This window comes from Gopherus flavomarginatus, chromosome 7 (assembly GCF_025201925.1).
Source record: "Gopherus flavomarginatus isolate rGopFla2 chromosome 7, rGopFla2.mat.asm, whole genome shotgun sequence".
Lineage (NCBI taxonomy): Eukaryota > Metazoa > Chordata > Testudines > Testudinidae > Gopherus > Gopherus flavomarginatus.
Window position 1 is genome coordinate 98118632 of NC_066623.1, and position 21265 is coordinate 98139896.

Genomic DNA, 21265 nt, shown 5'->3' on the forward strand with positions numbered 1-21265 from the left:
CATATCTGTTTATTGACAAAAAGGAATTTTTACTCCGATTAGTACAGCTGAGCCAATACACTTAGAAGGAGGAAAATTCTGCTTTGGTTCATAGATCAATAAAATGCACCTCTATATCCCAGTTAGTGAATCTGCTTGTGGTTATATACCAAGAGACAGCAGAACACAGCTTGACTTCTTTTGTTTTGGCAATTTGAAAAAAGTCTCTTGACAAGCAAATTTGAACTGGATGTCCTTTGAGAAGATATATATACTACTCTTGGGGGAATTCTGTGCCACTGAGCAATGCAGAATTTTGCAGAAATTAACGTGTGCGCAGAATTTCTTTTCCCCCACAGAAATGGGCTGCAGTGCTGCTAGGGGCCTCTGGACTCAGCAGAGCCCAGCTTGCACATAGAAGACACTGTTGAGGGAGTGAGAGGGAGCTAGAGCATTCCTGGCATCTGCAGTTCCCAGCATGCCCTGAGGGAAGGAGAGGGCAGCACTCAGGAAACTCCTTGCAAGCCTGGGACTGAGTATCTGGCTGTTTCTCCCTCTGGATCCCTGGGCTCTGGGAGGGAAGATGGTATCTGAGCAAGGGAGGCCTCCACAGCTGGGCTCTGGTGGGGAGGGTGCAGGTATCTGGACTGGGGGGGGGGGCGCGCTGCTGTTGGACTATGGAGAGGGTTTTTTTGGGGTGTATTGGCTGGGGGGCACCACTGGTGGGCTCATGGGGGAGGGGTTGTGGGTGTATGGCCCACCTCGCTGGGCTCTGATGAGGGAAGAGGACAGAGAAACAGTTAGAGAAACCCCTATGACAACCCAGTTCCTCGCTACTCCTGGGGAAATGTGCGTGCGTGTGTCGGTATTGTTACAGACATACTTGCTGACAGGTATTTTGAAATAATTGAAGCTGATGTGATTATGTAATGTTATTTTAACAAAATTTGCAGAGTTTTAAAATATTCTGTGCAGAATTTTTAATATTTTGGTGCAAAATGCTCCCAGGAGTAATATACAACACCATGATTTACACGGTAAACTCTCTCATTCAGTTATCTTTGTTTTGCCTTCATGCGTGTCTGTAAGACTTCTGGCACTATATATGCCATTAAAATGGTTCCATAGCTATTTGACAATAAATACACAATGTATGACAGGGTGGTTAGAACAAGAAGGGAGGGGAAGTTTATACACTTTTGCAGTGAACTTTACTGTGAAACAGGTAAATATTGAGTCTGTCCTGTCTCTTCAGTAATCAAATACAGCTAGAACAGAGCTTCCCTCAGCTAAAGTACTGGTAAAGCGTGGCTTGCATTAGCCAAGTTCTAAAGTGGAGGAATCCCTATAGTTTTCTTCAGCTCCAGTCCTCTTCCTAAAGATCCTTCCTCATTACTACCCTTGGTCCTGGGCTAAATACAGAAGTTGCAGTGGTTTAGTGAAAGGTGTTGTTTTGCACTGATTTAGCTAAGTCGGGTCGGCAACCTTTCAGAGGTGGTGTGTCAAGTCTTCATTTATTCACTCTAATTTAAGGCTTCACGTGCCAGTAATATATGTTAATGTTTTTAGAAGGTGTCTTTCTTTAAGTCTATCGTATATAACTAAACTCTTGTTGTATGTAAAGTAAATAAGGTTTTTTAGATGTTTAAGAAGCTTCATTTAAAATTAACTTAAAATGCAGAGCCCCGCAGACCGGTGGCCAAGACCCAGGCAGCGTGAGTGCCACAAAAAATCAGCTCGTGTGCTGCCTTTGGCACGCATGCCATAGGTTGCCTACCCCTGAGCTAACTCTATGCAAACTTTATGTGTGGACATTTACATCATGCAAGTCTAGTTTTCATAACAAGGTCAAGATGAACTGATGTACATGTCCATACAAAGTTGCATTGCGTTTAGCTAAATAGCTGCAAGACCACGACCTAAATTAATGTGGCATAATTTCTGTATATAGACAAGACTGCAACCCTCTAACTCTTTGTGTGCTGAGGCAGAACTAGTTCCACAAAACTAATTCTGCCCAACTAACTGGTAAAGCTATTCAGAAAGGTCCAGTACTTGTGGTCTTTCCTCTCACAAAATGGTGTGTTAATCCCTTCCCTGCCAACCTGTTGACAGGATCTCCCTTCATAGCGATAGCATGAAATAGAATTCTTAAATTTTCTCTGGTAAATATTTTACATTTATGTGCAGACAGGCTGTTGTTAGGACTTCATCCTTTATGCATAGGGCCCTACCAAATTCATGGTCCATTTTGATCAATTTCACGGCCAGAGGATTTTAAAATTGGTTAATTTCACATTTTCAGCAGTTTACATCTGAAATTTAAGGGTGTTGTATCCATGGGGGGTCCCAACCCAAAAAGTACCTGGAAGTGGGTCTGATCTCTTCCCCCTCACCCCCCCATATGCAAGGGAAGGACAAGTGCTCTCCCTTCCCAGCCCAGCAGGGACTTGCACCTAGGAGCTTCCCTAGCTGGGGCCCTCCCAGGACCAGAAGGATATCTGACCTACTCCACAAGTCACCTCCAGCTGCAGGAACCTCTTAGGCCAGGCAGGGAGCTTACTGCAACAGGGGAAGGCACTCCGAGGTGGTTTGATCTCCCCAAGAGCAGCTTTGGAGAGGAAGGACAAGTCCTCTCCCTCCCCAGCCCAGATGGGACTTGCAGCTAGGAGCCCCATCACTGGGGTGCTCCCAGCAGCAAGGGGGAGATCAGATGTCATGGGGAAGGGCTTATTTCATGGTCTGACACATTTTTCACAGCCATGAAATTGGTGAGGCTTGACTTAGACATAACATTGTCAACCTCTGCTACAACTACAGTGACCAGATGTCCTGATTTAACCAGGACAGTCCCAATTTTTGGGTCTTTTTCTAATATAAGCTCCTATTACCCCTCACCTTGGTTTTTCACATTTGCTGTCTGGTCACCTTAACTATAACATGTAACTGAATCATAAGATATACATATACTGTTCAGCCGTTAACCTATGTTGTGACACTTGCTCCTGTATGCACGTGGATAGAGTTTAACTGATGTTTTGATATTAAGTCACCAGCTAAGTTTAGTTAACGGTGCATCAGACAAATATGAATACTGAAATCAGTTATAAAATATGACTAATATTTCTTAATAACATTAGATTTTAGGTTATGTTTCATTGGCCTTTCCATTAAATCCTTGTCAAGCAGCTTAGGCTTTTGTAAAATGTGTCTGAGGTAGAAATATCTGTCGAAGGGTTGAGTCTTTTTTTTTAAATTTAATTGAAGTAGATTAGTATGTTTGAAAAAGGAATTAAAAAAAAAATTTTTTATGCTCTCTTCTGGGAAAAGAATTAAGAAGAAATAGGTTTGCTAGGCACTTGGAACCAGATTTTTACAGGTATTTATGTGTTGCTCAGCTCAGCATTGTAAGGCATAAATGATTTAGCAGGCTAAGTCCCATTTTCAAATGATATAGGCATTTAGGGGCTTATATGCTATTGGCTTTCAATAAGACATAGGAGCTGAACTGCCTAATTTACTTTTTAAAATGGGAGTTACCTTATATTTGCTTCACAGTCCATGTGTAATTTGTTAGCAACATTAGCAGTTTGGACCAATATGATCTTATTGGTTGTTACCAGAACTAACTAGCAAGCTCCTCCCTCCATTTAAAACTATTAGTTACCCATACAGTTTGAAGCATGGGCAGAAGATCATTACTGATTTTACTGAATTGGTTGGTAAACTAGATGTAGTTTAAAGAAACTTTCAGGATTTGGCCCTCTTTTTGATAAGACTTAAAAAATTAACAAGAAGCCACAACTATATGCAGCAAAGAATCCTGTGGCACCTTATAGACTAACAGACGTTTTGGAGCACGAGCTTTCATGGGTGAATACCCACTTCGTTGGATGCATGTCTGTTAGTCTATAAGGTGCCACAGGATTCTTTGCTGCTTTTACAGATCCAGACTAACACGGCTACCCCTCTGATACTTGAGAACTATATGCATTAGTTGCTTTTCAGTACATATAACTGAGCTGTTCAGGACCAGCAAATACTCTCCAATTTGTCTGCAGGGTTCAGATAGGATTTTGGTGTAACTTTGCAAGTTTTAAGGCATAAGCTCTACGCTGCCTGTGAATGATCCCTAACTGGCCTTTGAGCATTCTGAAAATAAACACATTGATACTCTTGTGAGTTTGAAAGGCTGAGGGGTTTGCATTTTCATTTCCTTAATTTTATCCTAACTGGCTGATTTAGGGCTTGCCAAAGTTATGCAAATCCTTACTCATACTGAAAAAGCAAGGGTTTGTTTAATGAAAATATGTGAGAAAGTTCAGACTATGGCCCCAGTTCTGTAAACAGTACTAATAATTTTGCTCCTGTTGATTTCAGTGGAACTACTCATTTTGTAGTCACATAAGATTGCAGGACTAAATGAGCCAAACGTAGGCTCAGCAAGATAAGTTTAAGAAAAAGCTAAGCACTGGTAGAACTTAATTGCATAGACTTACCTTACAAAGATGTTGTAGTGCACATCTGTGGAACAAAGTACTGTATAGGGAAACCTTCTCATTATAAGAGTTTGTAACTGTTAATTTGTATGTCTGTTGGAGAGGACAAATACCCTTTTGTAAAAGCTATTTAGGGATCAGGCAGCCTATATGATTGTTTCCCCTCTTAAAGCTCCCTTAATCACCCCTCACCCCACCCCATAGTGAGGGAGGAGTTGTAAGAAGACTTTTAAGGCCTTTTACATGGTGATACATTTTTATTAAGAATTTGGCCTGATTGGAAGTACTTATAGGAACATTGGCATTCTTTAAAATCTAAAAGGTGATACTCTAAAAATGGTATCATGAAACTCTGCATTGATTGTGGTTCATTGATTTTCATATCAAGTTTTCTTAGTTTACAGGTAAATGGAGGTCTCTTGCTAGCTGCTAGATCTGCAAATAACTTCATTCAACCCCACAACCTGTGGTCTGAAAAATAAATGATCCTGTTTTCTTCATGCATAGTTGTTAATAATAAAGGAAAAAAGTGGCAAAGCCAGATTAAGTTCTCAGTTACACTTGGGCTGCCCTAGTTTCTTCAAATTATGTTCTGTTATAGAAACACAATCCCTGTAAAAGCCAATAGCACTACACAGGTGTAAATGAAGCATAATTTGGCCCCCAGAACTTTTTTTTAGTGGTGATGATGTGAAAGGAGGAGAGAATCTAGCTTGACTCTCAGATCATAGGGTAGCATTTGTATAGAGGATAACTAAGAATAAAATTTTAACTTTGTACACTAAGCAAATTTGATGTAGAAGTAATTAAAGCACAACTAAAGTAGGACCTCGAGATGCTATTTGTTTTCACTTTTCAAGATAGAATTGTATTTAGTGCAAGATAATTGAGCCCTTAATCTTGTAACTGGATACGCAGACAGGCCGTTTTAAGAAAAGCAAAGATTTTTATGTTTGAGTCCTTCAACATCTAGGTCAAAGGGGAAACTAGTAGCTAAGGAATATCATGTTTTCTGGGTACCCATAAAGAAGAGAGAAGATATTTGTTACTGTTTCTCCTTCAGTCTGGATAAAGAAGGCTTGGAAGGAGTTGTGTTGTTTTGCTTTTTCCTTCTTTTTTTGTAGTTGTTGAAGTGCTCCTGGAAGAACTAGAGAAATTCAGTGGGAATTTCTTAGTCCTTAGGTGGACAGGTACGGGATTGAGTCTTTCACAAAGATAAATTTTCTCCTGTGTGTGTGAGTTAGTTATTTAGATGTTAACAAAAGCTAATAAAAAAACAGAGTTTTAAAGAGTCTGACTAAACTTTGTTCCTGTCTCATATGCCAAGGTTTCAGTGTCTTGATGTCACAATCCATTAGTTTGAGATCTTCAGTCCCCCCCCCCCCCCAAAAAAAAAAAAAAGCCTGCATTTTTTCATGTATTTAAAACAAAATAAGGCAGGCCTTTACATACATTATAGAGAAGCAAAAGAGTGCAGAGACTTTTTTCATTTGAAGGTCATGTTAAATCTTTGAAGGTATCTATCTAGGTTTTTGTACAGCACTAATCACCGTGGTATTTAAGCATGTCACAAAATGAAGTGTATGCATAAAGATATATTTTTCTCTTGTCCCTTCGGCCTTCAGGGACTGCATTGTGTGTGTGTGTGTGTGTGTGTGTGGTATTGTGGGAAAAGTTTTGCATTTTTCTCAAATCTGGGTATTTTTGTTATCCATTCAAATGGCTTTTTGAATGCCTTTTATTTTGTCAGATCTGATACCTAGCTTTCTCCTCTAGGCTCTTAGGGCTAGATCAGGGGTCGGCAACCTTTCAGAAGCGGTGTGCCGAGTCTTCATTTATTCATTTTAATTTAAGGTTTTGCGTGCTGGTAATACATTTTAATGTTTTGTAGAAGGTCTCTCTCTATAAGTCTATATATTATATAACCAAACTAGTGTTGTATTGTAAAATAAACAAGGTTTTCAAAATGTTTAAGAAGCGTCATTTAAAAATAAATTAAAATGTTGATCTTACACTGCTGGCCCGCTCAGCCCGCTGCTGGTCTGGGGTTCTGTTCACCTAGGCCGGCAGCGGGCTGAGCGGGGCCTGTGGCTGGGACCCCGGCTGGCAAGGGTCTTGCAGCCAGAACCCCAGACTGGCAGCTGGCTGTGCGGAGTTGGCGGCTGGGACCCCAGACCGGCAGTGTGATGAGTGGCTCAGCCCCCTGCCGCTGAGGGGTCCCATCTGCCGGTTCCTGCCAGCCAGGATCCTGGCTGCTGGACCCGCTCAGCCCGCTGCCAGTCTGGGGTCCTGGCCCTGACCACATACAGTCAGAAGCGGCGCCAGGGTTTCTGACGCCCTAGGCGGATGGCCATTTCGCCGCCCCCCCTCAGATCCGGTGGACCTACCGCAGTCATGCTGGCGGACGGTCCGCTGCTGGAAAGGCTCCAGTGGAGTTGCTGCAGTGATGCCGGCGGGCGGTCCGCTGGAATAAAAAGGCTCCGGTGGACCTGCCGCAGGCATGACTGAGGTATGTCCGCTGGAGTCTTTAGACCAGCGCACCGTCCGCCGAAATGACTGCGGCAGCTCCACCGGAGCCTTTCCAGCAGCGGACCATCCACCGGCATGACTGCGGTAGGTCCACCGGACCCGTGTGCCGCCCCCCGGCAAAATAGCACCCCCCCAAAATTCTGGCACCCTAAGCTATTGCCTAGGTCACCTAAATGGTAGCGCCAGCCTTTCATACAGTGGGTACCTACCTTCTCCCTGGTTCTGGCCCATTCTCTTCCTCTCTCTGCACTGAGCTGAGGGTGGGAGTGCACTGAGCACAGGGCTGGGAGTGAAGGGTCTGGCCAGGAGCTAGAATGAGGGAGGGGGCTCACGGTTGGGGCAGGATGTTTGGGTGTGGGGCACTTACGTGGGCAGCTCCCTTTGGTGTGAGGGGTGCAGGTGGGAATGTGGGTGTGCAGGAGCTTCCGTTTGGTGCTCAGGGTGGAGGTGGGGATATGGGGGGTGCAAGAGTCAGGGCAGAAGGCTGGGGGCATGTGAGGGGTGTGCAGGTGTCAGGGCGGGGGGGGGGCTGGGTATGTGTGGGGGTGCCAGAGTCAGGGCTGGGGTCAGGGGGGAGGGCGAAGGAGTCAAGCAGAGGGCTGAGTGTGTATGAGGAGGGTACAGGGTTCAAGGCAGGGGCCTCGGGGGGTGTGCGGGGCTCAGGGCAGAGGTCTGGGTGTATGTGAGTGGGGGGTCAGGGCTCAGGGCAGAGGGCTGGGTGTGGTGGGGGTCAGGGCAGAGAGCTGGGGGGGATATGCTATTCCAAGGCCCTGCCCCCGCTTCTTCTCTGCCTCCACTGGGAGCAGCGAGCACGCTGACTCTGCTTCTTCCCGACTCCCTCCCTCGCAAGGGCCATCAGCTGATCGGCGGTCAGGGAGGGAGCGACCGAGAGGCGGAGGAGGGGCAGGAACCCAGCATACTACTGGAAGAGGCAGGGGAGCTGGCAGGACCAAGCTTCTGCCCATAGACGTGCGCAGCACCCAGGGAGCCCTGCCCTAGCCCTGCCCTCACCGTGCCCTAGCCCTGCCCCCACCATGCCCTAGCCCTGCCCCTGCCCTGCCCCCATCCATTCCCTTCTACTTCCCACCCCCTGATTGCCCCCCTCAGAACTCCCAGCACTCTGCTCCTTGTCCCCTGACTACCCCCTCCTGGGATCCCTGCCCCTAATTGTCCCCCAGAACCTCACCTCCATCTAAGCCTCCCTGCTCCTTGTTCCCTGACTGCCCCCTTAGGACCTTATCCCCTACCTGTCCCCTGACTGACCTGACCCTTATCCACATCCCTGCCCCCAGACAGACCCCTGGGACTCTCATGCCTATCCAACTGCTCCCCGCCCCCTGACAGGACCCCCAGAACTCCTGACCCATACAACCCGCTCCCTGCCTGCCGCAACCCCTCTCCACACCCCTGCCTCCTGACAGCCCCCCCGAACTCCTGACTTATCTAACCCCCCCCAGCTCCTTGTCTGCTGACCACTCCCTCCAGAGACCCCCCACCTTAACTGCCCCCCCAGACCCTCCTTGCTCCCTGTTCCCTGACTGCCCTGACCCCTGTCCACCCCCTGCCCTCTGACAGACTCCAGGACTCCCATGCCCCATCCAACCTAGAGACCCCCACCCTAACCACTCCGCCTGGGATCCCAACCCCTATCCAACCCACCCTGCTTCCTGTCCCCTGGCTGCCCCCACCCCTCATCCAGCCCCCCCCCCCGGACCCAGACCCCTTACCATGAGGCTGTTAGCAGCATGCTCTGCGCTGCGCAGAGGCAGACACACTGCCCTGCAGGAGCGCGCAGCCTCGGCCCCCAGAATGCTGCACGCGTGGCAGCATGGCTCCAGGGGAGGAGGGAAGGCGGGGGAGGGGCCGGCGGTTTGCTGCGCTTGGCCGGGCTCTCTGGCCTGGGGGCGCGGACCCCGTGGCTTGCCGCGCCAGGCGAGTGGGGTCATTTGCCCACCCCTGCATTAGGGTGTGCCTGGGCACACCCCGTGCACACACCTTTGCTCTGCCCCCATGGGGGGAGCAGAGGCAGAGAAGAGCGGGCCAGGCCAGGTAGGATTTTTAATGGCACGCTGCTGCCTACCGGGACTCTGGGAGGCAGAGCATGCCATTAAAAATTGGCTCACGTGCCATCTTTGGCACGTGTGCCATATGTTGCTGACCCCTGGGCTAAATCTTCAAAATACCATGGAGTCTGGTGGCACCTTAAAGACTAACAGATTTATTTGGGCATAAGATTTTGTGGGTAAAAACCCCACTTCTTCAGATGCATGGAGTGAAAATTACAGTAAGTTTCATGCCCAAATAAATCTGTTAGTCTTTAAGGTGCCACCGGAATGGAATCCTCATTGTTTTTGTGGATACAGACTAACACAGCTACCCCTCTGATATTTATCTTCAGAATAGATTGTTACATCGTATTCTGGACTCTTGAAAATCTGACAACAATCTCAGGTGTCGGGCACTTGAAAATCTAGTCCAAAGCTCTTTTGAAATAAAGTCTGGAATGAGATCTTCACTCCTGCTTTGGATACTTTATGCTGAGAAGGGTTGGAGCTGTATAAAAGGCCCAAAATATTCTGATTCCAGGTAGGTGAAGATTCCATTGCCACAGAAGCTGTGAAAGATAACAGTGATGTTGTCCTCAGAGGACCCCTCCTAACCTCACATATAAGGAATGTTCGGGGATGGGATGGGACTAGGAGAGGAGCGGTTTGCTGGGGTGGGCCTCAGCAGTGCCTGGATTTTGGACATTGCTGCAGCCCATAGGATAGCCTGGAAAGCTGTCTTAGTGCTGGTTAAGTTACATGTGGGATCTCTCCAGTCCCAGCCCAGATCAGGATGCAAAATAGCTTAAAAAATGACAACGGGCTGCCAAGCCTGCCACTAGGTTGTGAGTTCTGCCTTTCTTTAGAGATGCTGCACCGAATTTAATCGCAGCTTTGTTGCCCACTAAGACAAGGTGATGTGAACATCATTGCAGCACATATACTAAAATTGGAATGATACAGAGAAGATTAGCATGGCTCCTGTGCAAGGAAGACACGCAAATTTGTGAACATCATTGCAGTATGAGGAGACAGGGCTGACAGTTAGAGGACTGCTGACTACTGCATTACATGTCCATAGCACACTAGAGCATTGGGTGTAAACTTTGTTAATTTCCCTTTTAAAAAAAGGGAAGAAATCTGTTTTACATGTAGTCAAAAGAGTATTATATAGAGAAATATAGTTAGATTTTTTTCCGTTTGAGCGTGTGAACTTGCAGATTAGATTTAACCATTGCATATGCACGCAGACCACATGCTGAAAAAAAATTATCTTACTGTTCTGAAACTTCAGTGCATGTGCAGCCAGTCATTTTTTAAAATTAAACTCTCTCTTCAACTTAAAGGTGAACTCCAAAGCAGAAAAATAAGAGATAAGCACAGATTTTTAGATTGTGGAGCATACTTAACACGGAAATACTTTTGAATGGCTCAGAAAGTTATGTCTGCCCTCCCCCCTCAATGAAATCTTGTGATAATATCTTGCTTATTGAAGCTATTTCTGAAAGAAGGAAACACCCTGCCCCTCCCTCAGTGAAACCATTAAATTGAGTTTACAAAGAATTAAAAAAAAATAAATTGCAAAAGTGAGTAAAACTTGTTCCCATGTTGAATACTCTGTGCCCACACCCATCTGGTTAATATAATATTCCACAGACAAATCTGTTTAGTGTTGCTGATTTTTGCCTTGCAGTTGGCCTTTAATGTGTTTTATGGCAAGTTTTTCTTTAACATGGATTTGTTTTTACAGTTAAACAATTACAGTCAACTGGATTAAAAATCCAAAATCTAATTAATTGGGGGCATGTTAGATTAACCATCTCTTTACTTCAAGACCAAGAGAAGGAAATTACAGTTCTTTTGAATGTTCATGCATTTTCAAGTTGACTTGATTGCTCATGTGATTAACAGCCTTTTAGGAATTTAATCAGATAAATTACCATATTTGCATAAAATAAACATTCCTGTTTATCCTAAAACAGCACTGTTTACAGCTATTACCCTAAAACCTAAGGTTTGCTAGGGAGCACCCAAAACTAGTACTGTGCCAGGATTATCAAAGAGACACCATTACTGAAATATGAAGGGTTCCTTTCTGGTATCTATGAAGAATTTCCAGGTTAATGGAATTACAGTAAGAAAATACCTTACCCCATCCTATTTTCTCTTCTCTGCTCTTTACCGTTCAGCATTTTCCCACTTAATTTCTGCATCTCCATCTTTTCATCCGAATTTTTCTTCTCAATCTTCCTCTCCGTTTCCCCTCCTCATCCCTTTTGTTTCTTACCATATACATCTGTTTCCTCTTCTACTTTCTTCCTGTTTTTTTTTAGGGTCACATTCAACAGGGGGGGAAATGACCACACATTCAGTCATGCCTGAGAATGTCTTTTTTGCCTTTTTTTCCAATTGAGTGCAGCTTCTGGGAGGAGGGAAGGAATATAAAGGCCCACAAACTTAAACAAATAACAAAAAAAAAAGTGTGTGTTCACTCCCTAGATTGTTGGTACTGGCTAGTTTGATAACTGTGTTGTTACTTCTGGGAGGATTCTGTGCCAAAAAAATAAAAATCCTGCGCCAAAAAATAAAAAATTCTGCAAAATTCTGCAAATTTTATTTATCAAAATAATGCAATATAATCACACCAGTTTCAATTGTTTTGGTAAGTTATTTAAACTACAATACAGAAAAATGTCACAATAACTATTCAGCATTTGCTAAATACATGAAAGTTAAGTTACAAATACTTGATAACTAATACCCTGCAGTCCAGTTGTAATACTGGATTTTCATTTAAATTATATACACAAAAAGTAGAATGTCATTTTAAATTGCTCAGACTTTCACACATGAAAGTCATACTGCTTTGCTAATCATTGTCCTGGACCTAGCTGGGTACTTTGGGAAGTGCTTGGTTTTAATTGTCCTGACATTTTGTTGACTGTGTGGTAAATGTTTTATTTACTCTCAAAAGGCTTTTTTTTTTTTTTTTTTAAATGGGTGCCACAAGTACTATTCATTCATTTTGCTTAAAATATTTGCTTCCTTTGTACCATTTTGAACTCACAGCTACAGGGTATTTAGTTGTATTGTGGTCAGGTGTGCAAGTAGGGTGGTACCCTCCTGTATGCAGTACCAGCAGAAGATTTTTTACCGGGTACAAGGTACCAGGAAGACTTGGGGCTAGCCCCCCTCATGCAGGGTCAGCAGAACGCAGCTAGGGAGGGCATTCATTCTTTAAATGGCTTTAGCAGCACAATACATATGCTAACAAACTTAAACAAACTTTGTTTAAGTTTGTTAGGGTATGTATTGTGCTGTTTGGTCAGGAGTCCTCAAGAGGGGAGGGGAAGGGCAGAAGATGTTTAAATAGTGTTTCATTCTGTTTCTCCCCATTGGTCTGAATTATCCATGACATCTATACTGCATCACGTCAAGTCCAAATCATTAGAGGAATACCTCTGCTTGCACTGACCAGAGGATACTTGGATTCTGATGTCAGCCCAGTTCTGCAGCCTTATAGGAATCAGGTGTTGTTCCCAGTGTACAGAGAATTCTTCTTTGCAGCCAAACTAGACTAACATGCGTTTTGTTAACTGGAGCAGCAAAACAGAGAAAACAAATGCCTCATTTTCCAGCTTTGTGGGTGATAGAACTATAAATGAAGTTTATAATGCTGGACACTGATGGCCTTAAATCAGCTGCCTCAGGAATCAGCCAAGAACTTTGCTGAAAAAATATGTTCCTCGTCTTAGTAATGGAGCTAAGACTTATCAGACATCTGCCCACCTTTATTCGAATGAAGCTTCTTCTGATCCGACAGCTCAGGCGTTGTGAGTTTCATCCAGAACAATTTATAAACTTGGAACCTAATCCTGTAAACCCTTAATCATTTGATCATGATTTGCATGATTATCATAGAATCATAGACTTTAAGGTCAGAAGGGACCATTATGATCATCTAGTCTGGACCACCTTGGACTGGTAATAGTTTCAGGAGTCTGTTCCTATAAAGGAAGTTGAATCCACCATTGAAATACAATGTTTGAGTACAATACCGTAAAGCAGTTTAGGATGTAGTTCTACTTAAAATTTGTCTTTTAATAAGTTATACATATACTGAAATGTCTCCTCACCTGACTCCCATATTCCATATAAACAGACTGAATACTACATATTTGGGGGGAAAGTGAGTAGTTACGCATGTTGATGTTTGTATATACAAAGGGGGTTGTAGGAGGGGACAGGGAGCGCGTGGGGGCTCTGGGATGGGAGTGGGGAGGAATCAGATGGAGGGTCACGTGGGGAGGTCATGTGCCCCCTCCCCTTGTGTCTATCCCATGAGTGAAGTACAGTAACTCCTTGCTTAACCTTGTTGGCCTGCTGGGCGGCTGCTGCACAGGGAACTTAGGGGGGCTGCCGGCCCACCCTGGTTCCAAGCCCCCACCAACTAGCTGCAACGGGCTGCTCTTACTGCAGGCAGTGGACAAAGCAGGCAGCTGCCAAACAATGTTCTAAGGGAGCATTGCACAACTTTAAATGAGCATGTTCCCTAATTGATCAGCAACAAAACAACGGTAACTGGTACAACTCTAAGTGAGGAGTTACTGTACCAGCAAGAAATGATTTCTACTTGCACCACTGATTGTGGAGTGTGTGTTAAATTCCTTCAAGCTTTCTTCCACTGCTTTCTCTCTTAGCTAATTGGTGATAGTGTTTCACAGACCGTCCTCAGCTGTGGTTCCCTTGTCCTTGTTGGACCTGAGCTTGTCTTTTTTTTGTCCTTTGACACTGCTCTGCCAGGGAATAACTGTGTATAGTGGGGCAGCAACAGAGACCTCACTACTAAACTATTTACTCCTGTTGGAATTCTGGAACAGTACTGTGGATCCAAAACCCTGCCATTACCAATCCAAGGCAGGGGGAAGGGTGGGAGAAGAGGAAGAAGAAAGCAAGAGTCATTACAAACAAGTATATTTTAAAAGGTGAACTGAAAATTCTGTGGGTTTTTTGTTTTAAAATGTGTCAAGACCTGAGTTCAGTGTTGTTTCTCCTGCAGACTAATGGCACTGCTGACACTTAATCAGTATGTGAAGATGCATTCCTGATACTGATTTTAAGTAGAAATGGGTCATCACTGCTAAGTTTTATCCAGAATTCAAACACCTTAAAGTTCAGGGGACTTTGGATCTCATGTTCCAGTATTGCTCATTTAGCTTTGATGTTAGTGAGGATGTCATTACATCTTAAAGGGGAAATATAGAAACTCTAAATCCTACACTCAGATTGTCAGGTCAATGACACAGGAACTGATTTTACACTATTTAGAATGAAAAATAATTACATTTTAAAACAAATGTCTCTTGAAGGATGAATTCAAACTGGAACAGGTTCAGAGACGGGCTACGAGGATGATCCGAGGAATGGAAAAACTGCCTTATGAAAGGAGACTCAAAGAGCTTGGCTTGTTTAGCCTGGCCAAAAGAAGGCTGAGGGGGGATATGCTCGCCCTATATAAATATATCAAGGGGGTTAACGTTAGGGAGGGAGAGGAATTATTTAAGTTTAGTACTAATGTAGCCACGAGGACGAATGGGTATAAACTGGATATTAGGAAGTTTAGACTTGAAATTAGACGAAGGTTTCTGACCATTAGGGGAGTGAAGTTCTGGAATAGCCTTCCGAGGGAAGTAGTAGGGGCAAAAGACTTTCCTGGCTTTAAGACAAAGCTTGATAAGTATATGGAGGGGATGTTATGATAGGATCGTCAATTTGGGCAATTGATCTTGAATTACCACCAGACAGGTCTGCTCAATGGTCTGCGGGGAGATGTTGCATGCGATGGGTACTGAGTTGCTGCGGAGAACTCCTTCTTGGGTGCTGGCTGGTGACTCTTGCCCACATGCTCAGGGTTTAGCTGATCGCCATATTTGGGGTCGGGAAGGAATTTTCCTCCAGGGCGGATTGGCAGGTGCCCTGGAGGTTTTTCGCCTTCCCCTGCAGCGTGGGGCACGGGTCGCTTGCTGGTGATGTCTCTGCACCTTGAGGTCTTCAAACCATTTTTGAGGATTTCAATAACTCGGTCCTGGGATAGGGGTTGTATAAAATTGGATGGGTGGGGTTCTGTGGCCTGCCTTGTGCAGGAGGTCAGACTAGATGATCAGATTGGTCCCTTCTGACCTATGAGTCTATGAGTCTATGAGTCTATGATGGATCTTAAATAGTTGTCTGTATATATTTATTTTTAAAATTTCTGTTCACTTCTAAGTTTGTCATGAGAAGCAAGCAAATGCTTTTTCACAGTCATGGAAATGTATTATTCTAAGCAGAAAACTTACTGTTTATTGTGATGATTGCAATTGAAAAAACTAGTGATATTTTACTTGCCTGAGGAAGGGAGAATGCAGCAAGTAATATTTCTGATGTGGGTACCACATAACTTGCAAGAAAATTATTAAGCAGTAGATCCTGCATGGACTGGCTTGCAGGGTCAGGGTCTTGCATTGTACTCTGCACCATAAGACTTCACTGCATATATCAACTAATCAGTATTTTCAACAGCCCTGTGAAGTAGTGAGTGCAATGAAGTTCCACTTCAGTGGCTTTTTTAATATGTTTTATTTTACCTGGGTGTTCCCTAAAATTTACTTCAGTTGTTTTCATGTACAAGAAGTAAGGCTGTAATCAAACCAAAAGAAACTTGATGTAACTGTTAAGAATGTACATGCTGAGTAACTGCATGGTCTTACTTTTGTTATTATTGTCCTACTTATTGTCTCCTTCCCTTTTTAGGTTTATGACTCACTTGTTATGCCTGAATGTGGCCAATAATCTGTTTGGGACAGGGGCTTTACCTCAGTCCTAAGTATGCGTAACTTTATGCATGTGAATAGTTCCATTGTATTCAGTGGGACTACCCATGTTTGTAAAGTTTACTTACACCTCTGCATGATCAAGGCTGTTTCTTTGAAATACCTAATATGCTTTTGGGTTCTCTCAGATAACAAATAGTACTGCTAATAATATGGCCTTTAACTTGTGTATTTCAAGCAACCACTCATGTTCATTTTGTTGAATACACACCTTTCTTCTGCAGTGAGATTTAATAGCAAACTTATACGTAACTTAGTGCTTCTAACAAACATCATTCAAGAAGGCTCTCTCAGATGGAGTTTCTTCATTGCCTGTGTCAAGGCTGAATCTGCACTCTGGCACTTCGAGTGCAGAAGGTGGGGGCCCGCAAGGATTTTAAAAATTAATACTGGCCACTCCAGGCCTGTATTAAACTCCCAAGGTTATGCTTTTCTCTGACCTTGGCTTGGTAAACGCTTCCACCACCCAAATGCAAAAAAACCCCTTGGACCCAGGAAGGAGCACTTAGGAATTCTTCCCTGTGGGGTACCCTCAAGCCTCCCTCTCCCCCCACCACCCTGGGAAGAGCTGAGAAAGAAAACAAAGGAAATTAGCTGTGTAATAACCTTAGTCCCAGTTTTGGACCTTAGCGTCCAAAATATGGGGGTTAGCATGAAAACCTCCAAGCTTAGCCACCAGCCTGGACCTGGTACCTGCTGCCACCACCCAAAAATTTAGAGTGTTTTGGGGCACTCTGGTCCCTCTGAAAAACCTTCCCTGGGGACCCCAAGACCCAAATCCCTTGAGTCTCACAACAAAGGGAAATAATCCTTTTTCCCTTCCCCCCTCCAGGTGCTCCTGGAGAGATACACAGACCTAAGCTCTGTGAAACTACACAGAGTGACTCCCCCTCTCTGTTTCCAGTCCTGGAAGCAAAAAGTACTTTCCTATTCCCCCAGAGGGAATGCAAAGTCAGGCTAGCAATCCAACACACAAATCTCCCCTTGATTTCTTCCTCCCACCAATTCCCTGGTGAGTACAGACTCAATTTCCCTGAAGTAAAGAAAAACTCCAACAGGTCTTAAAAGAAAGCTTTATATAAAAAGAAAGAAAAATAAGTACAAATGTTCTCTCTGTATTGAGATGATACAACACAGGGTCAATTGCTTAAAAGAATATTGAATAAACAGCCTTATTCTAAAAGAATACAAATCAAAGCACTCCAGCACTTCTATTCATGCAAATACCAAAGAAAAGAAACCATAGAACTTACTATCTGATCTCTTTGTCCTTACACTTGGAAACAGAAGACTAGAAAATAGAAACTACTTCTCCAAAGCTCAGAGAAAGCAGGCAGACAGGCAGACAAAAGACAAAGACCTCAGACACAAAATTCCCTCCACCCAAAGTTGAAAAAATCCGGTTTTTTGATTGGTCCTCTGGTCAGGTGCTTCAGGTGAAAGAGACATTAACCCTTAGCTATCTGTTTATGACACGCCCCCCAAATTGCAGACAGTGGGGAAGCTCACTGGCGGCGATTTCCTTCTAGAACTTGAAAATAAACAGATTAATACAACACATACACCTTTACATATACTCCTAAGTATATAACTAACAGACTTCTACATTTTAAGAACACTTTTTAACTACTGAATTCTGGGAAACTCTCACGGGAGAGTGCATCAGCAACTTTATTAGAAGCTCCTGTGATGTGTTGAATTTCAAAATCAAAATCTTGGAGAGCTAAACTCCAACGAAGAAGTTTCTTGTTGTTCCCCTTGGCAGTATGAAGCCACTTTAGTGCAGCATGGTCAGTTTGTAGTTGGAACCGCCGTCCCCAAACATATGGGCGTAGCTTTTCCAGGGCGTACACAATGGCATAGCATTCCTTTTCACTGACTGACCAGTGACTTTCCCTGTCAGACAGTTTCTTGGTGAGAAACACGACAGGATGGAAGTTGTGATCTGTTGCTTCCTGCATGAGCACCGCTCCTATACCACGCTCAGATGCATCTGTGGTTACTAGGAATGGCTTGTCAAAGTCCGGAGCCCTGAGCACAGGGTGAGACATGAGCGTTGCCTTAAGTTGGGTAAAGGCCTTTTGACACTCATCAGTCCACTTAACGGCATTTGGCTGGGTCTTTTTGGTCAGGTCGGTCAATGGGGCAGCGATTTGGCTGTAGTGGGGTACAAATCGCCTGTAGTATCCGGCCAAGCCTAAGAAGGATTGGACCTGCTTCTTGGACCGTGGGACAGGCCACTTTTGGATAGCATCCACCTTGGCCTGTAGGGGGTTTATGGTTCCTCGACCCACCTGGTGCCCCAGGTAAGTCACTCTGTTTTGGCCTATTTGACACTTTTTGGCCTTAACAGTTAGTCCGGCCTGCCTGATGCGCTCCAAGACCTTTTCCAGGTGTAGTAGGTGTTCGGGCCAGGAGTCTGAAAAAATGGCCACATCATCGAGGTAGGCAACTGCAAATTCTCCCAGTCCAGCTAGTAGACCATCTACCAGCCTCTGGAAGGTGGCGGGTGCATTTCGAAGGCCGAAAGGAAGGACATTGAATTCATACACCCCCGCATGGGTGACGAATGCTGACCTCTCCTTGGCAGGTTCATCTAGCGGTACTTGCCAGTACCCCTTGGTTAAGTCTATTGTAGAGATGAACTGGGCACGTCCCAACTTTTCCAATAGCTCATCGGTACGTGGCATTGGATAGTTGTCCGGACGAGTTACAGCATTTAGCTTACGGTAGTCCACGCAAAAGCGTATTTCCCCATCTGGTTTGGGTACCAGAACCACTGGAGATGCCCATGCACTGGTAGATGAACGGATTATACCCATCTGTAGCATGTTCTGGATCTCCCGTTTTATAGCAGCTTGGGCATGAGGAGACACTCGGTACGGTGGGGTTCTGATTGGGTGAGCATTACCTGTATCAATGGAGTGGTATGCCCGTTCAGTCCGTCCTGGGGTGGCTGAGAACAATGGGGCGAAGCTAGTGCACAGCTCCTTGATTTGTTGCCGCTGCAGACGTTCCAGGGTGGTTGAGAGGTTGACCTCTTCCACGCCACCGTCTTTTTTCCCGTCGTAGTAGACACCGTCAGGCCACTCAGCATCATCTCCCTGGACTGTAAACTGACAAACCTGTAAATCTCTGGAATAGAAAGGCTTGAGAGAATTAACATGGTACACTTTAGGCTTTAGTGAGGAATTGGGAAATGCTATGAGGTAGTTTACAGCTCCCAGGCGCTCTTGGACCGTGAATGGCCCTTCCCATGATGCTTCCATCTTATGGGCCTGTTGCGCCTTCAAGACCATAACCTGGTCTCCTACCTTGAAGGACCGATCTCTGGCATGTCTGTCATACCAGGCCTTTTGCTCTTCTTGAGCATCCTTTAGGTTCTCTTTAGCAAGGGCTAAAGAGTGTCGGAGGGTGCTTTGTAGGTTGCTTACAAAGTCCAGAATGTTAGTTCCTGGAGAAGGCGTAAACTCCTCCCATTGCTGCTTCACCAACTGTAATGGCCCCTTAACCTCGTGACCATACACAAGTTCAAACGGTGAAAACCCTTGTCATAAACAGATAGCTAAGGGTTAATGTCTCTTTCACCTGAAGCACCTGACCAGAGGACCAATCAGGAAACCGGATTTTTCAACTTTGGGTGGAGGGAATTGAGTGTCTAAGTCTTTGTTTTCTGGCTGCCTGCTTTCTCTGAGCTTTGGAGAAGTAGTTCTACTTTCTAGTCTTCTGTTTCTAAGTGTAAGGACAAAGAGATCAGATAGTAAGTTCTATGGTTTCTTTTCTTTGGTATTTGCATGAATATAAGTGCTGGAGTGCTTTGATTTGTATTCTTTTTGAATAAGGCTGTTTATTTAATATTTTTTTAAGCAATTGACCCTGTGTTGTGTCATCTTAATACAGAGAGAACATTTGTACTTATTTTTCTTTCTTTTTATGTGGAGCTTTCTTTTGGGACCTGTTGGAGTTTTTCTTTGCTTCAGGGAAGTTGAGTCTGTACTCACCAGGGAATTGGTGGGAGGAAGAAATCAAGGGGAGATTTGTGTGTTGGATCGCTAGCCTGATTTTGCATTCCCTCTGGGGGAATAGGAAAGTACTTTTTGTTTCCAGGATTGGGAACGGAGAGGGGGAGTCCCTCTGTGTAGTTTCACAGAGCTTGTGTCTGTGAATCTCTCCAGGAGCACCTGGAGGGGGGAAGGGAAAAAGGATTATTTCCCTTGGTTGTGAGACTCAAGGGATTTGGGTCTTGGGGTCCCCAGGGAAGGTTTTTCAGAGGGACCAGAGTGCCCCAAAACACTCTAATTTTTTGGGTGGTGGCAGCAGGTACCAGGTCCAAGCAGGTAACTAAGCTTGGAGGTTTTCATGCTAACCCCCATATTTTGGACGCTAAGGTCCAAATCTGGGACTAAGGTTATTACATGGTGGCAGTGGGTGGGAGATAGAATCCAGAAGCCAGAAGCCAGTAGGAATATTATATTTTTCTTTTCTCTGCTAAGGGCTTTTTAGCAGAGAGAAGCAGTTGGTTTTAAAAGGGAACCAGAGAGAATTTTTTTTTCTGCTCTCTCTCGCAGTTTGTGGCTTGCATGTTAAGGGTCTTTTGTCATGCAATAGCCCTCCCATTAGGAGGCAAGTACCAGCACTTATAGGCATGCAAATAAAGTGGTTTTTCTGGTTTCCCTTCATTGAACATTAGCTAGAGAGAGAAAAGGAAAATTAGCTAAAGGCACTGTTGCTAGGCAGACTTCAGGAGGCAACAGAGAACCTGCAGTTCAGAAGATAAACACCGGAGGGCACCCCAACACAAGAAAACAGGAACCATGACTTCTAAGGCAAAAATTGACGCCGAAGGACAAATCAAAGAAGCTGAACACAGGCGACAACTGGAAATAAAACAAAAAGAGATGGAGATGAAAGAAAGAGAAGAACAGATCAAAGAGGCAGCCTACCAAAGAGAACAGGCAGCCAAAGAGGCAGCCAAGGAGGCAGCACACAAAAGAAAACTAGAAGAAGAAGAGGTGGCCTACCGAAGGAAACAAGCAGAAGAAGAGTTGGCCCACCGCCGAGAAATGGAAAAGCACCAAAAAGAAATGGAAAAAACAACAAAAAGAGAATGAAGAAAAGGAAAAACAGAGAAAACATGAACTGGAGTTGGCAAAAGCTGGGCTGCATGTGCCAGCCAACCCTAACAACCCGGCGCCAATTATTGCTCCACAGCACAGGAAATTTCCCACCTACAAGGCAGGTGATGACACCGAGGCCTTCTTGGAAAATTTTGAAAGAGCCTGTCTTGGGTACAGCATTCCCGAAGACCAGTACATGGTAGAATTGAGGTCACAGCTCAGTG

General features: G+C 44.6%; 1 protein-coding gene and 1 non-coding gene across 7 annotated transcripts in view; both read left to right on the forward strand.

Moving 5' to 3' along the window:
- The window catches only part of JAK1 (Janus kinase 1), a 107178-nt gene that overhangs the window by 12686 nt on the left and 73227 nt on the right, over nucleotides 1–21265 (forward strand). The window contains exon 2 of one of the 6 annotated variants that reach the window (XM_050961973.1): nucleotides 9406–9593. The exons of the other annotated variants lie outside the window; for them this stretch is intronic. The gene's annotated coding sequence lies outside the window, so the exon portion shown is untranslated. The remainder of the gene's footprint in view (nucleotides 1–9405; nucleotides 9594–21265) is intronic. 6 annotated transcript variants of the gene reach the window in all.
- On the forward strand, nucleotides 9972–10078 carry LOC127056101 (U6 spliceosomal RNA). The gene has a single exon (XR_007775743.1). It is a non-coding gene; the product is annotated as a U6 spliceosomal RNA (small nuclear RNA).